The sequence below is a fragment of the Oratosquilla oratoria genome, chromosome 21 (assembly GCF_046742065.1).
Source record: "Oratosquilla oratoria isolate Oo_2021 chromosome 21, ASM4674206v1, whole genome shotgun sequence".
Classification (NCBI taxonomy): Eukaryota; Metazoa; Arthropoda; class Malacostraca; order Stomatopoda; family Squillidae; genus Oratosquilla; species Oratosquilla oratoria.
Genome location: NC_134797.1, coordinates 17,887,541 through 17,903,058, shown reverse-complemented (window position 1 = coordinate 17,903,058; position 15,518 = coordinate 17,887,541). Strand labels below are relative to the sequence as shown.

The 15,518-nt window shown below is 38.7% G+C and overlaps 1 long non-coding RNA gene across 1 annotated transcript in view; it reads left to right on the top strand.

Annotated features, from left to right (window-relative positions):
* The first annotated feature begins 683 nt into the window (after nucleotides 1-683).
* The window catches only part of LOC143036722 (uncharacterized), a 57,821-nt gene continuing 42,986 nt past the window's right edge, over nucleotides 684-15,518 (top strand). Inside the window, exon 1 of the long non-coding RNA XR_012967399.1 lies at nucleotides 684-1,870. This is a non-coding gene — a long non-coding RNA (uncharacterized LOC143036722). The remainder of the gene's footprint in view (nucleotides 1,871-15,518) is intronic.

Below are 15,518 nucleotides of genomic sequence, written 5' to 3'. Positions count from 1 at the left end.
CAAGCGCCAAGTTGGGAAAACCAAGGCTATGTTTACTAGGCATTACGTCGCACCTAACCTCCAACGCCACAACATGCGTCTCGTTAGTTCGCTCGATCGCATTTTGTTGTTAACAAACTTAAATGGCAGGCGAAACAAAAGCTACCTGGCGTTTTGGCACAGGATATTAGTGTTGTATGTAGCTATGTATATACCCTGTATTTTCTATCCTGAGGCTGTATTGTGCCAACCACATTTAAATATGCTTTTGACATACAGAAATCATATTTGGTCCATTTCATGGATAATATTGCAATTGACTAAGGAATTTAAGTACTTCTGAAAATATATTTTCCACCGCTTCGGCAACATTTAATGTTGTCCTTTATCATTAGGGGACGCTACCAGTTCCTTAAATATTTTATTGTTTGTAGCTTGCTGCCGTACGGAAACCATTTCCACGGAATATGAGCTAGTAGCAGCGACGATCTCAAAACAGCGAAAGCAAGTAGTCTATTACATCTTTATACACCTGAGGTATAGTATGCTGAAATGCAAACGTATACAGTGGTCTGTTTCACCGATGAAGTATTCCAGCAACAGCGTCCTTCGCATATCCAGGCAGAGGTAGTCTAATTCACCATTACTCGTTAGAACAATTATATTCACGTCTATTACACGGGAAAAAATAGTTTCATGATTTTAGTACCCAGAAATTAATCACAGGAAAGAAAGGAAAAGAGTGACTGTACAACAAAAGAGGGGTCGGTTACAATGAGTAAATAGATTAACGACTAACCTTGTCTGCAGTGTGTAAAAGCACACATCAGAAGTTTTATGAGATTAATCATCTTTAAAATGATAAAATCGAACGAAGTGGATATCAGAAAGTAGTTTTAAAAAAAGTAGAATTGTTTATGGTTTCCTATAATTACTAGGAATACAACCTTTGTTACGCCATATATGCAGGGCGTTCCTGACTGTGCAATATGTAAAGTATATTGCATATAAGATGAACCTTTTCCAACAGTTAAATTCAGAACTTGAGGTAAATTCAAGCGTACAGTGACGGCTCAGTGTGACGGTAATTATGTTGGTCCGAGTTGGCGGCGTTCGAATCCAATAACCACTAGTGACTTCGACTTACCATGAAGTACGACTACATAGGGTTTAAATAACGACCTTGGGCACGGCTGAGACTTTCCATACCTAATAGAACTGTTAAACAGGAAGTCGTTAGAGACCTTGAATATAGCACGAAAGCAAAAAGGGTGGGTTATCATTTTATTCCATGAACTCTCGGAAATAGTCCCTCGACATTATTGAAGGTAATTCATCGCTCCTCTTTAACTTAACACAAACTTTAATTATGTATTTCATTCCTCATTTGTTCGGTATCTTTGAGTGTCACTTGTTGCACTATTTGGCGCATACAGACAAAAACAAGGTCCGCAGTTGAAACGGGGACCTATGACAGTTTCAATGTGACCGTTGAAGTCAGGAGACCGTTGCGTCGTATGAGGACATGGACAGCACAACGAGTCAAGTGAAAACAAGAGATAGAAGATTTAAACCATCATTATCTTGTTCATGACTGGCGGGAGATGTCGTGTGCCATAGGAATTTAACCGAAGGTTGTTGAAATTGACGAAGCATTGTGCCAGATACTCGGAAACGTTGACTAGTTATAAAAAGAGGCTAAAAAGTATAGGAGTACCAAGTGATAATAAAGCAGATGTGATTTGGGCAGTGTGAAAGTAAATTATGATGGAGTGTGTGACCAAGTTTGTGGACTTTTTTAATTCTAGACTATAGTACTTCGCTGTTCGAAAGTGGTGCTGAGGGCTAAAGAGGACTTTGACTTCTGAACGTGGAGTATGCCTCAAGTAAGGTAAGCGTAACTTGTCATGTATTTACCCTTAGTCACAGTGTGGACCATCTACGGTATATCAGTTTGACGAAAATGAAGCAGCCGTCAAAATTGCGAGCCGCTGTAGGATTTGAGGATAACGTTTGGGATCGTTCCTTCGAGGAACGAGTACACCAAAATAATGCGGTTATTCGTTGTATACAGATCTGTATGATTTACTTGCTAATAATTAGTGAATTGGGTTGAACTACAGAAACCTAATTTGACAATATGATGCCGTGTATATATTTCGATAAACGCTAGCCAATTTGAACTGGTGAGTGATCAATTAAATTGTCCACGACCGATCGAAAATTTGTCTAAAGTGCCTTTGACAGAGTGAAATACCCAGAGCATTAGAACAAGATCAATGCGGCCGCATACCAGTTCACAATGAAACCATGATATTAATTGTGTGCATTTTGTTGCTTAAAGATAAAATATTGGAGTGTTGATTTAATATATAAGTATCATGTGGGGACCAGGAGCGGATCAAGACTTGTTTTCATCCATTTTCCTCGTATAGGTCAATAACCAGCCGGCACCCTTTTCATGCAGAACCTTCCTCGTGTCCCGATGTGTATCATTCGCCTGTGGTCGAACGAAAGCCGGCAGTTTTCAAATAGTGCACTTGCAGTTTTGCGGAACTTCGTAACGGATTTTGTGCGGATGAACCAAGAATTCCCACTGGTGGTTCTACTTTGGGTTTAGCAATTTGCATCGACTACCACTTCACACTGTCTGGGTGAACAAACGGAAGGGGTTCATGTAAAATGCATCCGATAGTCAGGGGTCTTTTAGATTCGAATCCAAACACTTCGATGGCTGATGTTCCGGAAGGGTTGGTACCCATGTGAGGAAGACGTATCTGCTAATCACATGTCCCATTCATAACACCATTTGTTGTGAATGGACACCAACAGTTTCATGGATCCCCTCTTGTATTTTCATTGCCATCTGTGCTTCTGTCAAGTTGTAGACTCTAATGATTTTGTAACAAAAGTTTTTGTACATAGAAATATTTCGGGTTATACATGTGTGTGTAATTATGATTGTAATACCTAATTGTATTTAATAAAGTATGTTACACGTGCGTGCGCGCATTTTGGTGCATGATAGCAAAAAAAAATATATATATATACATATATATATATATATATATATATATATATATATATATATATATATATAATATATATATATGTGTGTGTGTGTGTGTGTGTATTATATACATATACCGGCTTCCTTCATAAGGGAAGTAGCCATAAAACAAAGGCATAAAAAACACTCCGACCCATTCCATCCCTATCATGTTCCACTCCCCTCCACCCTCTTCCCTCCCTCTCATCTTGGCACCTCCTGGATGACGGGTCATCCCTGCGTCTCGCCCACTGCCCTGGGCCAGCAGTGTCGCAAGACACAGCACATCCACAGCAAGGCCGCTTCACAAAATCGTCGACCCCCCCCTCTCCGTCCCCTCATGCAGAAAATGAGAAGACAGGGAGATATCCCTTCGGGCTGCGTCAAATTTTTCTCACACATACTACCTCACCCCCTATTCCACCTCATGTACCTCAACATCATCCATTTTCCATTCAACCCTGTTTTCTGTCCTCTCCCGTCCTTCCTCAACAGACATCCCCTTCTTCCCCAAAGCCCCTTTTACTCCATCCATCCATCTCATCCTAGGTCAACCCCTCATGTTCACTCCCTCCACATCTGCCTTCCATACCTCTTTTACTAGTCTTCCTCATTCTTTCCATGTGTCCAAACCATCATCAACCCTATCTCCCAACTCCCTTACCACCACCGTTCTCCTCCTCACCTCATTTCTCACTCTGTCCAGCCTAGTAACCCCTACCATTCTTCTCAGACACATCTCAAACACATTCAAACTCCTCTCTTCATCTCTTATGTTCCATGTTTCTGCCCCATACAGTGCTGTTGGCATAATCACTCCTTCATACGATCTCCTCTTAGCATCCACTCCTAAATGTCTTTTTCTCATTACACCCTCCAATCCACCAAGGCACCCACTCGCCCCTCTCAATCCACATTCTATCTCCACCTCCACTCCACCTGCTACATTCGCACCCAAGTATCTAAAACCATCCACCTCCTCTAGTCGTTCTCCCCTAACGCTCACCTCCAGTCTGTCGCCACCCCTCACCCCCAGCACATCCCACCACCCCACTCCCGCCCACACCCATCTCCAACTCTTCTCCCCCACACACTCTCCCAAACTCTGTTACCAGCTTCCTCAATCCTCCTCTGTCCATTTTCCCCAACCATCATATGTATATATATATATATATATATATATATATATATATATATATATATATATATATATATAATCACGAAGAACCCACAGTCGGAATAAAAAGGAAACTTTAGAAGAATGTGTAACTTCTGAAGTTCTTTTGTCATAATTCGAGCTAACTGTATTGTAGAATTCGTGTAAGTTAGTCACGCAAGAACGTTTCTGTCTGAATCCATGCTGGCTATCATTTATCAAACAGTTACTTTCTAAATGATGTTCGATAGCATCTCTGATGATAGTTTCCATAATTTTTCCTACGATTGAAGTCAAGGTTATAGGCTTGTAGTTATTTGGTTTCGTTTTTGTCACCTTTTTTGAATATGGGAGTAACGTTAGTAAGCTTCCATTCTCTTGGGACATCTCTGGATATGATGGATTTCTTGAAAATAATTTCCAATGGAACAACAATCTCATTTTCATTTCCTTTAAGATTTTTGGATGCCAATTGTCAGGTCCTGGTGTCTTATTTAATTTTGAGTTTCTCTATACACCTTTTAATTTTTCCTTTTGTTATATTTACCGTAGTAAGTTTACCCTAGACTTTTTACAGGTTTCAGTTTGGAGTTCCCTTTGAGGTGTTTCGTTTAAGAATACTGAGTTAAAATAGTTGTTTAAAATATCGCACATTCTTTCATTTGAATATTCAAATTGACCGTCAGCAGATAATAGTGGGCCAATGTGATTCCTAATAACCTTTTTATCTCTAATGTAACTATAGAATTCTTTGGGATTATCTTTGGATTGTCAGCAAAATTCATTTCGTATTGTCGTTTTCGTTTTTTTATTGTCTTTTTAATCTCTGTATTATTACATAACTTTTGATAGTCATTAAGTGAACCCGAGCACTTGTATCTCTTATAAGCCTGTCTCTTTTTAGCAATACATTTTTCAGTTTCTTTGTCGAGCCATTTTGTGTGAGCCTGATATGGGGGGCGTCTGTCCTTAAACGGGATGCATGAATCATCTTAGTGAGCGTATTTTGAAATATTTCCCAAATCTGATCTACAGGTCTTTCGCTTAATTTTGCCTCCCAATCTATAAGCTGAAGCTCCTAACGTAGTCGTATGATCTGAGCTTTACTAAAATCGGGTATTTTAGATACACAAGTATCTATTCCAGAATTTTTTTAACAGTTTGATTCTAAGTTGTGATCGCTATTTGCAATAGTTTCACCAACTTCTACATCGGTTATCATGCTTTCACGGCTAATGATCAATAGATTGAGTAAGTTTCCATGTCTTTTGGGCTCTTTTACATGCAGTACTAAGTAATTGTCACCGAGAAAATCTATCAAACTATTACCTGTATGGCCATGTTCAAGGGTCATCCAATCAATGTCAGTAAAATTGAAATCACCCATTATCAATAATTCCCGGTTGCAGAAACTAGACAGTTCATGAAACAACAGTTTGTCGTCTGCTAATGATAATGTTTTTGGCCTATATATTACACCTACATTCATTTTTTGTCTATTCGTTAGGGTTAATTCTACCCACAAAATATCATGTGCATCCTGTTTCACTTTCTCTAGAACACAGGCATGGACATTGCTTTTAACGTACAACATAATACCCCCACCTTTCTTGTGGTTTCTGTCCTGATGAAAGTGTTTAAACCTCCCAATATTAAATTCAGCTTCAAACTCTTTACCATTAAACCATGTTTCAGTTATTCCTATCATATCGAGATTTTCGCTTTTGACATACGCCTGTATTTCTTGGAATTTATTCTTAATACTAAGAGCATTAAAGTACATGGTATTAAGAAAGTCGTGATTATTTCTTTTTGACACGTTTTGTATTTCAACATCATGCCTTACATTATAATTTTTTTCCTTATTGACGCCTTGCTCTATATTGACATTTGGTCCTTCATTGACATCCAATGCCTCATGGACATTTGACCCATCACGGACATCAGGTCCCTCACGGTCATTTGATCTCTTATTACCTTGCCCCCCTACATTACTGTGTTCCACACCAGCCACCCGCCGTTCACTGACATTCTGTCCGGCATTCCTTCCTAAAAGGATATTCTGTCCTCCACTGACATTATATTCTACCGCGATATTTTGTCCTCCACTAACATTACATACCATCATGATATTTTGTCCTTTCACATTACATTCTAATGTAATATTTCGTCATCTATCGACAATATATCCTAAAATGATATTTTGTCCTACACTGACATATTGCTCTACGTTATTGCTATACCCTACTCTTCCCCAATACACTCTATTTCCCCTTCCCTTTTAGTTTCTACCCCAAAAATGGAATTAATTCATTACAACCTCCCACAATGAGGTTTATAAGAACATCTTTGTCTCTGCGTGTATTGTGGATCCCACCAGAAGCATGAAGGTCATGATGCCTGGAAAAGATATACCAAGGATCAAGAAAGTGGTATCCCAGTTGCGTGCACAATCGTGATATCCTCTTAATGATCCCTATGGCTCTGATCCAACACGAGCCTGCATAGATCCTCGGAAGGATCCCACAGACTACGTGACGGCTTCCACGTTCCTTCATCTCCTGAAGAAGGACCTTGTAATTCCGAAAAAGTTCCTCTGGTACCCACATCCTGACTTCCCGTATGAACAATCGTAACCGTGTTCATTCGCCTTTGCTCCCTGATGGTCAGGGCACAATCGGCGATCCCACGGCCCGGTTGACATACAAGCTTGCAACGTCGTTTAGTCGTCCGCTGCAGGATGTCGTCATAGCCTCGCACCATGGATTCCCCCACCACCAAGAACTCCTGATTTTCAGCCATTTCATCCTCCAGCAGAGCAAAACGATTGGCTAAAACCAGCGGTTGCTCCGTAGGGGACCCGCTTACCGAACACGGGCTCGACAAACGGGATCCCACGGAGCGCCACTCGCTCACGGCAGTGGCAGTAGTTGAAGAGATAGTACGCTCTTTGGGTTGTGGGGAGGATTCACTCTTCTCACAGAGCGCACTCCTGAGAAGACTAATCTCCTCACACATCCTGAGAAGACTAATCTCCTCACACATCCTGAGACGGTCCTCCAGGTTCACACAACCTTCCCAAGCCATTTCGCTCCTCATTTGGCAATACAAACGGCAAAGAGAAAATATAAAACAAAAGAAACAAAAGCGGTCACCAAATAAACTAAATACACGAAGCTTTCTCTGCTTACCTTATACTATTATTCCTACCTTTGGAGTACAGTAACGGACTACTGTTTTGATCCTGAATTACTAGAACATTACACTTTATCTTATACCTGTAAATGTATAGCACTATAGGTATACAATTACAAAAACGCAACACAATCACTTGTCACTATTCGAAGATATAAACTTCATAAATAGTCAACTTAGCAAGAGGTATTTGCTAGCTGGTGTCTCGGGAAAAGACAAGTTCTCAAGCTGAGGTCATGGAGCAGACTGAAGTTCTCAAGGTATTTTCCCCACTACAAGGGAGGTAGCCGAAAAACAGACATAAAACCACTCCCACCCATCCCATCTTCACATGCTCCTCTCCTGTCCATCCCCTCCCTACCTTTTATTCTCCATTCACCCCTATCTTCTGTCTTTTCCCGTCCTTCCTCAGCAGACATTCCCCTCTTTTCCAATGGCCCTTTTACCCCATCCATTTCATCCTTGGTCGCCCCCTCATGTTTACTCCTTCCTCTGCCTTCCACACCTCTTTTACTAATCTTCACTCATTCTTTCCCTATGTCCAAACCATCCCAATACTCTTTCATCAACCCTATCTCCCAACTCCCTTTCCACCCCCGGTCTCCTCACCTCGTTTCTCACTCTATCCAGCCTAGTAACCCCTATCATATTTTTAAGGTTTATCATCTCAAACATATTCAAATTCCTCTCTTCCTCTCATATGTTCCATGTTTCTGCCCCATACAGTGTTGTCGGCACACCCACTCCTTTATACAATCTCCTCTTAACATCCTTTCGTACATGTCTATTTCTCATTACACTTTTTAATCCCCCAAGGCATTTACTTGTTTCTCTCAATCTACACTCGACTTCCACCTCCATTCTTCTCTTTCCCTCCACATTCACACCAAAGTATTTAAAACTTTCTATTTCCTCCAGTCTCTCTCCCGTAATACTCACTTCCAGTCTGCTGCCATTTTCTTCCCTTGTACATCTCATCACCTTTTACCCACATTTATCTTCAACTTACATCTTTCGCACACATTCCCAAACTCTGTCACTAACTTCCTCAATCCATACTTTGATCCTGCTAAAAACGCAGTGTCGTCAGCAAACAACAACTGGCTTATCTCCCACTTTTCTTCATTATCTTTAACCATCTCCAATCCCCTACCCATTACCCCTGCATTTACGCCTTGCACCACCTTATCCATGCATAAATTGATCAACCAAGGCGATATAAGACATCCTTGGCGAAGTCCCACCTTTACCTCAAAACACTCCCTCTCTCCATTTCTGATTCTAACACAAGCTCTACTATTCTCGTAAATTTTTTTGACTGCTCTTAAAACCTTTCCTCCTATTCCATATTGTAATACTCCCATAGTGCCTTCCTGTGATAAGCCAAATCCATAAAGGCCTAAAAATATCCATACCTTTTCCTAGAACATTTTCACATATATGTCTTACCACAAAAATCTGATACACGCAACCCCTACCTGTCATAAATCCACACTGTTCCTTACCAATTACTCCCTCAGTTCCTCTCCTAATCCTCTCAAGATCCATAAACCTTCCCAATTACACTTAACAAACTGATCCCTATGAAACTACTTCACTCACATTTGTCCCCTTTTCCCACGTAAAGTGGAACTATACATGCACTCCTACAGTTCCCCGGCACTCTACCCTCTCTTAAACATTAAACAACCCCACCAGCCAGTCTACCATCACTGTACCTCTTTATATATATATATATATATATATATATATATATATATATATATATATATAATATATATATATATAATATATATATATATATATATATATATATATATATATATATATATATATATATATATATAAAGAGAGAGAGATAGAGATATTCTGCATGACACCCATCCAACCCGGGTGCCTTACCTGCTCTCATCATGCATCTTAATAACTGCCTTCACTTCATCTTTCCTTATTTTTCCTACATTTTCCTCACTCATCATAGTCATTTTCTTAGCGCTTCCCACTGCAACTACCTTCCCCTCTCTTCACATTTAGAAGTTCCCTAAAATACTCTGCTCATCTTCCTCCTACTGCAACCTCTTACATTACCTCTCCACCTTTCCCTTCTCTACTTGATTTGCCTCCTCTTAATTTCTTTCCAAAACATCTTTTTATTACTTTCAAAATTTTCACACCTCTCCTCTTTGCCTTTTTAATCTTATGCTTTACTTCTCTTCCCTTTTCTTTGTAGTTCTCATATGATTCGTCCTTTTTTGTAACCAATCTGTGAATGCTCATTTAATTTCTGCAACCATGTTTGCTTCTGTTTCCTCCTGTCCTCCTTGTTCCACACCTCCATCTTTGCACTCCTTGTGATCCCCTCCTTAAACCATTCCTATTCCTCCTCCACTCCCAGTCCTACTCTATCCTTCACTCCCTCCCACTCCTACTCCTCTCTCTGCTTCTTGTACTCCTGTTCTTTCTCATTTAAGCAGTTCACTGATGCACATCCCTACCTTCTGTTCTTTTCCTCTTTCTCCCCCTATCCTCCACTCTCAACTTACCTTCCACCAAAAAATGATCTGATATTTCCCCCACTCTCTCCCCCTAGGATATGTGTACTCTTCCTATTATTCTCTTGGTTACCACTTTATACTCCATTAACGCTGTACCACCCTTCCATCCACGACCCTCTCCCATGTGCTTGACTTTCTTCCCTAAACACTGTATTTATTATCACCAACTCTCTTTCCAGACACATTTCCACCATCATCTCTCTACTACGATTTTTTACTTTGAACTCCACACTTCCCAACCACTCCGTCTATTGGTTCATTTCCTACCCTTGCATTAAGGTCTCCCAATACCACTACATTGACATTTCTCCCTAAACCCTCTATTATGCACTCGTTTAAATATATCCAAAAAGTCTCTTTTTTTCCCTTTACACTCTTCTCACTACCAGGCCCATATGCACTTACAAAAACCGACATCTCCCTTCCCAGTTTCACTTTCATCCACATTAACCTTGAAGAAACCTTCCACTCCACCGCACGCTTACCTATCTCTTCACTTACTTGTATAGCCACCTCTTCTCTCCCTCATCCTCTCTTCACTCTTGAGCCTCCCAACTACACCCCCAAACTCCCCAAACTCAAACTCGCCCCTCCCTTTCAACCTAGTTTCACTTAGTGCCCACATATCCATCTCACAAACATACTACCTGTCTCTTCCCTTTTACTCTCATCTGCACCACATCCGCGCACATTAAAAGACCCAAACCTTAGGGTACTGGCTGGAAAACTCCCAGAGCCACTTATGCATTTACTTCTTTTAGGAATGTCCCCTTTGGGGCTACAGGGAGGATGAGTAGTCCTATCCCCGTCCCGTTTTGTCGCCTTATACGACTCAAGTGGAAATACAGGGTGGCGGTATTTCCCCCCCCCCCACCACAGGGTTCGGCGAAATGAGAAAATGAACATATATATATATATATATATATGTGTGTGTATACATATACATATACAAACATATATATATATATATATGTATATACATATATGTATACATACACATATATATATATATCTATATATACACACACACACACACACACATATATATATATATATATATATATATATATATATATATATATATACACATATATTTTGCTGGTAACCACTAAGGAAATCGGAAGAAAACAATAATTCCCAAGCGCTTTCGTGTAATTCACATCTTCAGGGGAATACATATGTGAATTACACGAAAGCGCTTGGGAATTACTGTTTTCTTCCGATTTCCTTAGTGGTTACCAGCAAAATTTGTGGATCACGTGTTGTTTTTAGTGATCTTTCTGCATATATACATATATATATATATAATATATAATATATATGTATATATATATATATATATATATATATATATATATATATATACAAGGTAACAAAATATTAAGAAAACAGCAAAAGCTATCGACGAAATGTTTGAAGGATATACAGAAGTATATTTTTCCTTATTTGCGCATCATTTTGTAGACTAATTTAGAAGAATTTATTCATGTAAAAACAGTTTTAAACAAAATGTGATAGCGGGAAAAGGATTGGAATTAACGAACATAACACCAATCTTGGATATAAATACGTAATTACTTCTCGGCGTTGGTAAGCGTGAAATGAATCTTTTGGATGAAACTTAAAGAAGTGGTGGCGTGGGATGTCTTGTAAAAATCGAGGGATTTAGATTATGTAAAATAATAAAATTTGAGAGTATAGATAATGGACTTGGGAAAACAGTCAAGCGAAAGAACGCTTGTGAGAAAAATATTAATTTAGCAATTTGAGAGGCGCATATGAAGAACGATAAATTGTGAAGAATAATACTGCTACTTAAGCTGAAAAGAGAATAATACAGGATTATTCAAGAACTAAGAGGTTATTAGGAAATGAATGATGAAGATAAAGTAATTTTTTAAGCAGCAAAATAAAGAAAACAGGAAAATGTAAAGAAGGTAAATACAAGGAAATTGGGACGTAGTTTACTCCTGGAGTGGAAAAAGGAACTCGTTACAGCTAGACTACGAAAAAAAAAGGAAATTGTACTGATGATTATGGATAATGGTTGTAAAATGTAGGACGAGTACATAGATTGACAGATTGGAAAAAGTACAACGGCGAGCCACAAAACTGATTCCAAATATCAAAAATAAATCATACGAAAATCGACTAAAGCACATGAATCTGTTTTCCCTAAAAAAGCGTAGACTCAGAGGTGACTTGATACAGGTCTTTAAGATTTTAAAGGGAATTGACAACATCAAAAGTGACAAAATTTTCACATTGAATGAGAATCAGACAAGAAACAATGGTCTCAAACTGTCCGGAAATAGATTCAATTTGGAAGTAGGTAGAAACAACTTTGCCAACCGTGTAGTTAATGAATGGAATAAACTTCCTGCACAGGTAGTGCAATGTAGTTCAGTTCGAAGCTTTAAGAGTCATTTAGATAAATACCTAAGTAAGATGCTGTAATGATTATAATCTATCTTATACTATTTGTTTTTTTGTTATCATTTGTCTGTCTGATTTTCATTTATCATTAGTTATATGTCAATTTATTATTTACTATTTACCTGTTTGTTTATTATTTTAACTATACCTATGCATTTATTTATGTATTTTATTTGTTATTTACATTATTATAGTTTTTATTTATTATTTTATTATTATGATTTTTTTTTTTTTCCATCCGACCTAGATATGGATCAAAAGGTCTCCTGTCGGCATGCTCCGCCTTTGTAATCCTTTGTAATTAGGTAAGGATATGCAAGGGACATGGCCAATGAACATAGAATTTGAAGAATAAGCACACAGCATATGTACTACTTTGCATAAATATGATAAATCACACCTAGAAACTAAAACAAATTCCCTTTTTTTCATTTGCCCCATTACTTGAAGATACCATGCTGGTTTTTATCTCAACTTTCCCCCATTATCCATCGTCTGTAGAAAACTTGTCGCCAGCGCCATCTTCCGCTGATGACGTAGGGCATTGTACTGTTGACCATGGCGGACTCGATACAAACAGAATATACCTCGGGGAGTAATAATTAAAATTCTTTTACTTCGAGCGAAAGTAAAAACCTGAATCGGTTGATTTCACAGGGTGTCACGTCATTAGCGTGGATAGAATCCTGTGGGTGTGCTGTGTCACGCCCTTATTTGAGTAAAGTTTGTCACGCCTTGCGTGAATATGATGTAATTTGTATTGTATATCATAATATTAATGTGTGTTTCTTTAAATATTAAGCATTGCGCAATCCCCGTCGGTTGGAGAGCTCATTACATATTGTTAGGTGACACCTAGCTGAGAAACGTAACATAATTTGGCGGGAAAGCTCACTTTGCTTTCCCATTGACTGAAGATCTTTGAACTACCACTTTACTTACGTTTTGTCACTTCGGCTCCCATTCCCGGGCATAAAAGAGCGAAGCAGAGAGCGACCCGGGAAGAGACCAGAGAAACACAGAGAAGATTCAATAAGAGTAGCAGTGAGAGATCCAGAACGCGAAAAAAAAAAACAATAATACAAGAAAATAAGCAGACGCCCATGGCCCATCTGAATCTACGTAGAAATTATTCTACATTCGTCGATTACGACAAATATGTCAAACAAATCCCACTTTTTAACAGTGTGCTCATCAATGCATATAAACGAAAACTAACTTTCGTGCTTTACGAATCTGGCAATTTTTTTTATCACTTCATGTACTTGAACATTATTACAACGGCAATTACAATTACAATTAAAATAATAAACATTTGCGAAAGATTCACAGCGCAGTTCTGCACGTCTTATGCACTGCAAATGCACAAACCAATGGCTGCTTTGTTTTTAGATTTACGGCATTACGTCATCAACATGGCGACCATTATTCCCAACTTTTGTAGCAGACGACTCGTTTAGGTGAAAAAAAAAACTATAAAAACGTAAGAAAACTCCAGGACAACAGAAAATCAAATTCAATCTATAAGTCAACTAGGAAAATTTGGGTTTGAAAATTCTGTTATGCTTATCCTTTGAATCTCGAAACACAGTAAATAAAATAGTGGGAGATGGAAATTGTGCACGTATACGCCAGGATGCATCAGAAGAAAGAGAAAAAGTAAATGAAACCAAAAGAAGAATAGCTTAAGATAATTTTTATACTGGAGAACGAAAGACCAGAATTTGTGAGAGTGGTATCAAAATACGGAATCGGAGTCATTGAAAGAAAATTTGTGTTTGTGAGTGGCATAATTTAATGGAGCCGGAATTATATCAGCTAGGTTAGATATTTTTTTAAGGGAGGAACAATTGGATATAATGTATTTGTTAAGACTAAGCTGAATAGAAATCATGTCTTAGTGAGAGATGGAAACTGCAGTTTATGATCAAGGGGTAGAAAAGAAAAATGAGAAGTTGTGAATATAGCAGTAGAAATATAAAGGTGATTGAAATGGTGCTGAGAGAAGGAAAGACTGAAATAATGAAAATGAAAACAGCAATAGAAGGAGGCTGCAACAGTTTGCAGTAGCCCCTAAAATAAGATCGTGATGCGTGACCGAACACATAGTTACTGTTGGACTCTGCAGTGCACCCGAGAAATTTTCACTGTGAGGAAGTGAATAGAGAGAAGTGGGAAACGACAGTAAGGGGAGAATTGCAGGCTAATACACTGTTAGATATAACAATGAACACTAACGGCCCAATGGATTAACGAACTTATTGTGTGTCAGTAGAAGGAAAAGTGCCCAAAATTTGGAAAAAGGTTGATGTGGTTCCAATTATATTATCAAAGGAGGGGGAGTAGCGTTTAAGTTAGTGTTATTGACCAGCATGGTATCCAAATTGTTTTAGAGTTCTGAAAGACTTGTGGACGAAGTATTTGGAGAAATATCATGTCTATCAATTCTGTAAAATTTCGTTCAAGAGCAGTTGTTAGGCTGCAGGAAAAAGATTTTTGGGTGTACTGTGTGTATTTGGATTTGGAGAATTTTTTTTGACAAAGTACTTCACAGAAGATTAATGTGGAAATGAACACATAGGGATCGATACGAGACTGGAATATATGAAGGATTTCCTAAAATATACTCGAGAGCAACTATGAAGACTAAGATTTCAGATGAAAGAGAAATGACTAATGGAACCCCACAAGCCTCACCTCTGACTTCCGTAATCTCTCTAATATACGTCAACGTGATGTAGCAAATGGCTACACCAACTTATTTGCAGACGAGGGCAAGATCATGAAAAGAGTAGATGACCAAGAAAAATGTAACGTCAAGATTTATACGAGCCAGGCTCAATTTACCCAAATAAAGAATGCGAAATTTTGGAAATAGGTATTAGTAAGAAGAGAGCATCATGAAGGTACGCAATGGAAAATAAAACTCTAAACAAAACGATGGAAGAAAGGTATCCGCGAGTTGACTGTCAGACTGTCATCGACTGAGTAGGTGGTGGTGGGCGTCTAGTTAAGATGATAATGTTCACCAACCTACAATACATTCGAACTATTGGCCACTTATGATCGCCTGGTGACGGACCGCCATTGACTGTTCACTTATGAAAAGCGACTAGTCTTATCGTCTTTCCGACAGACTGAAGATTAG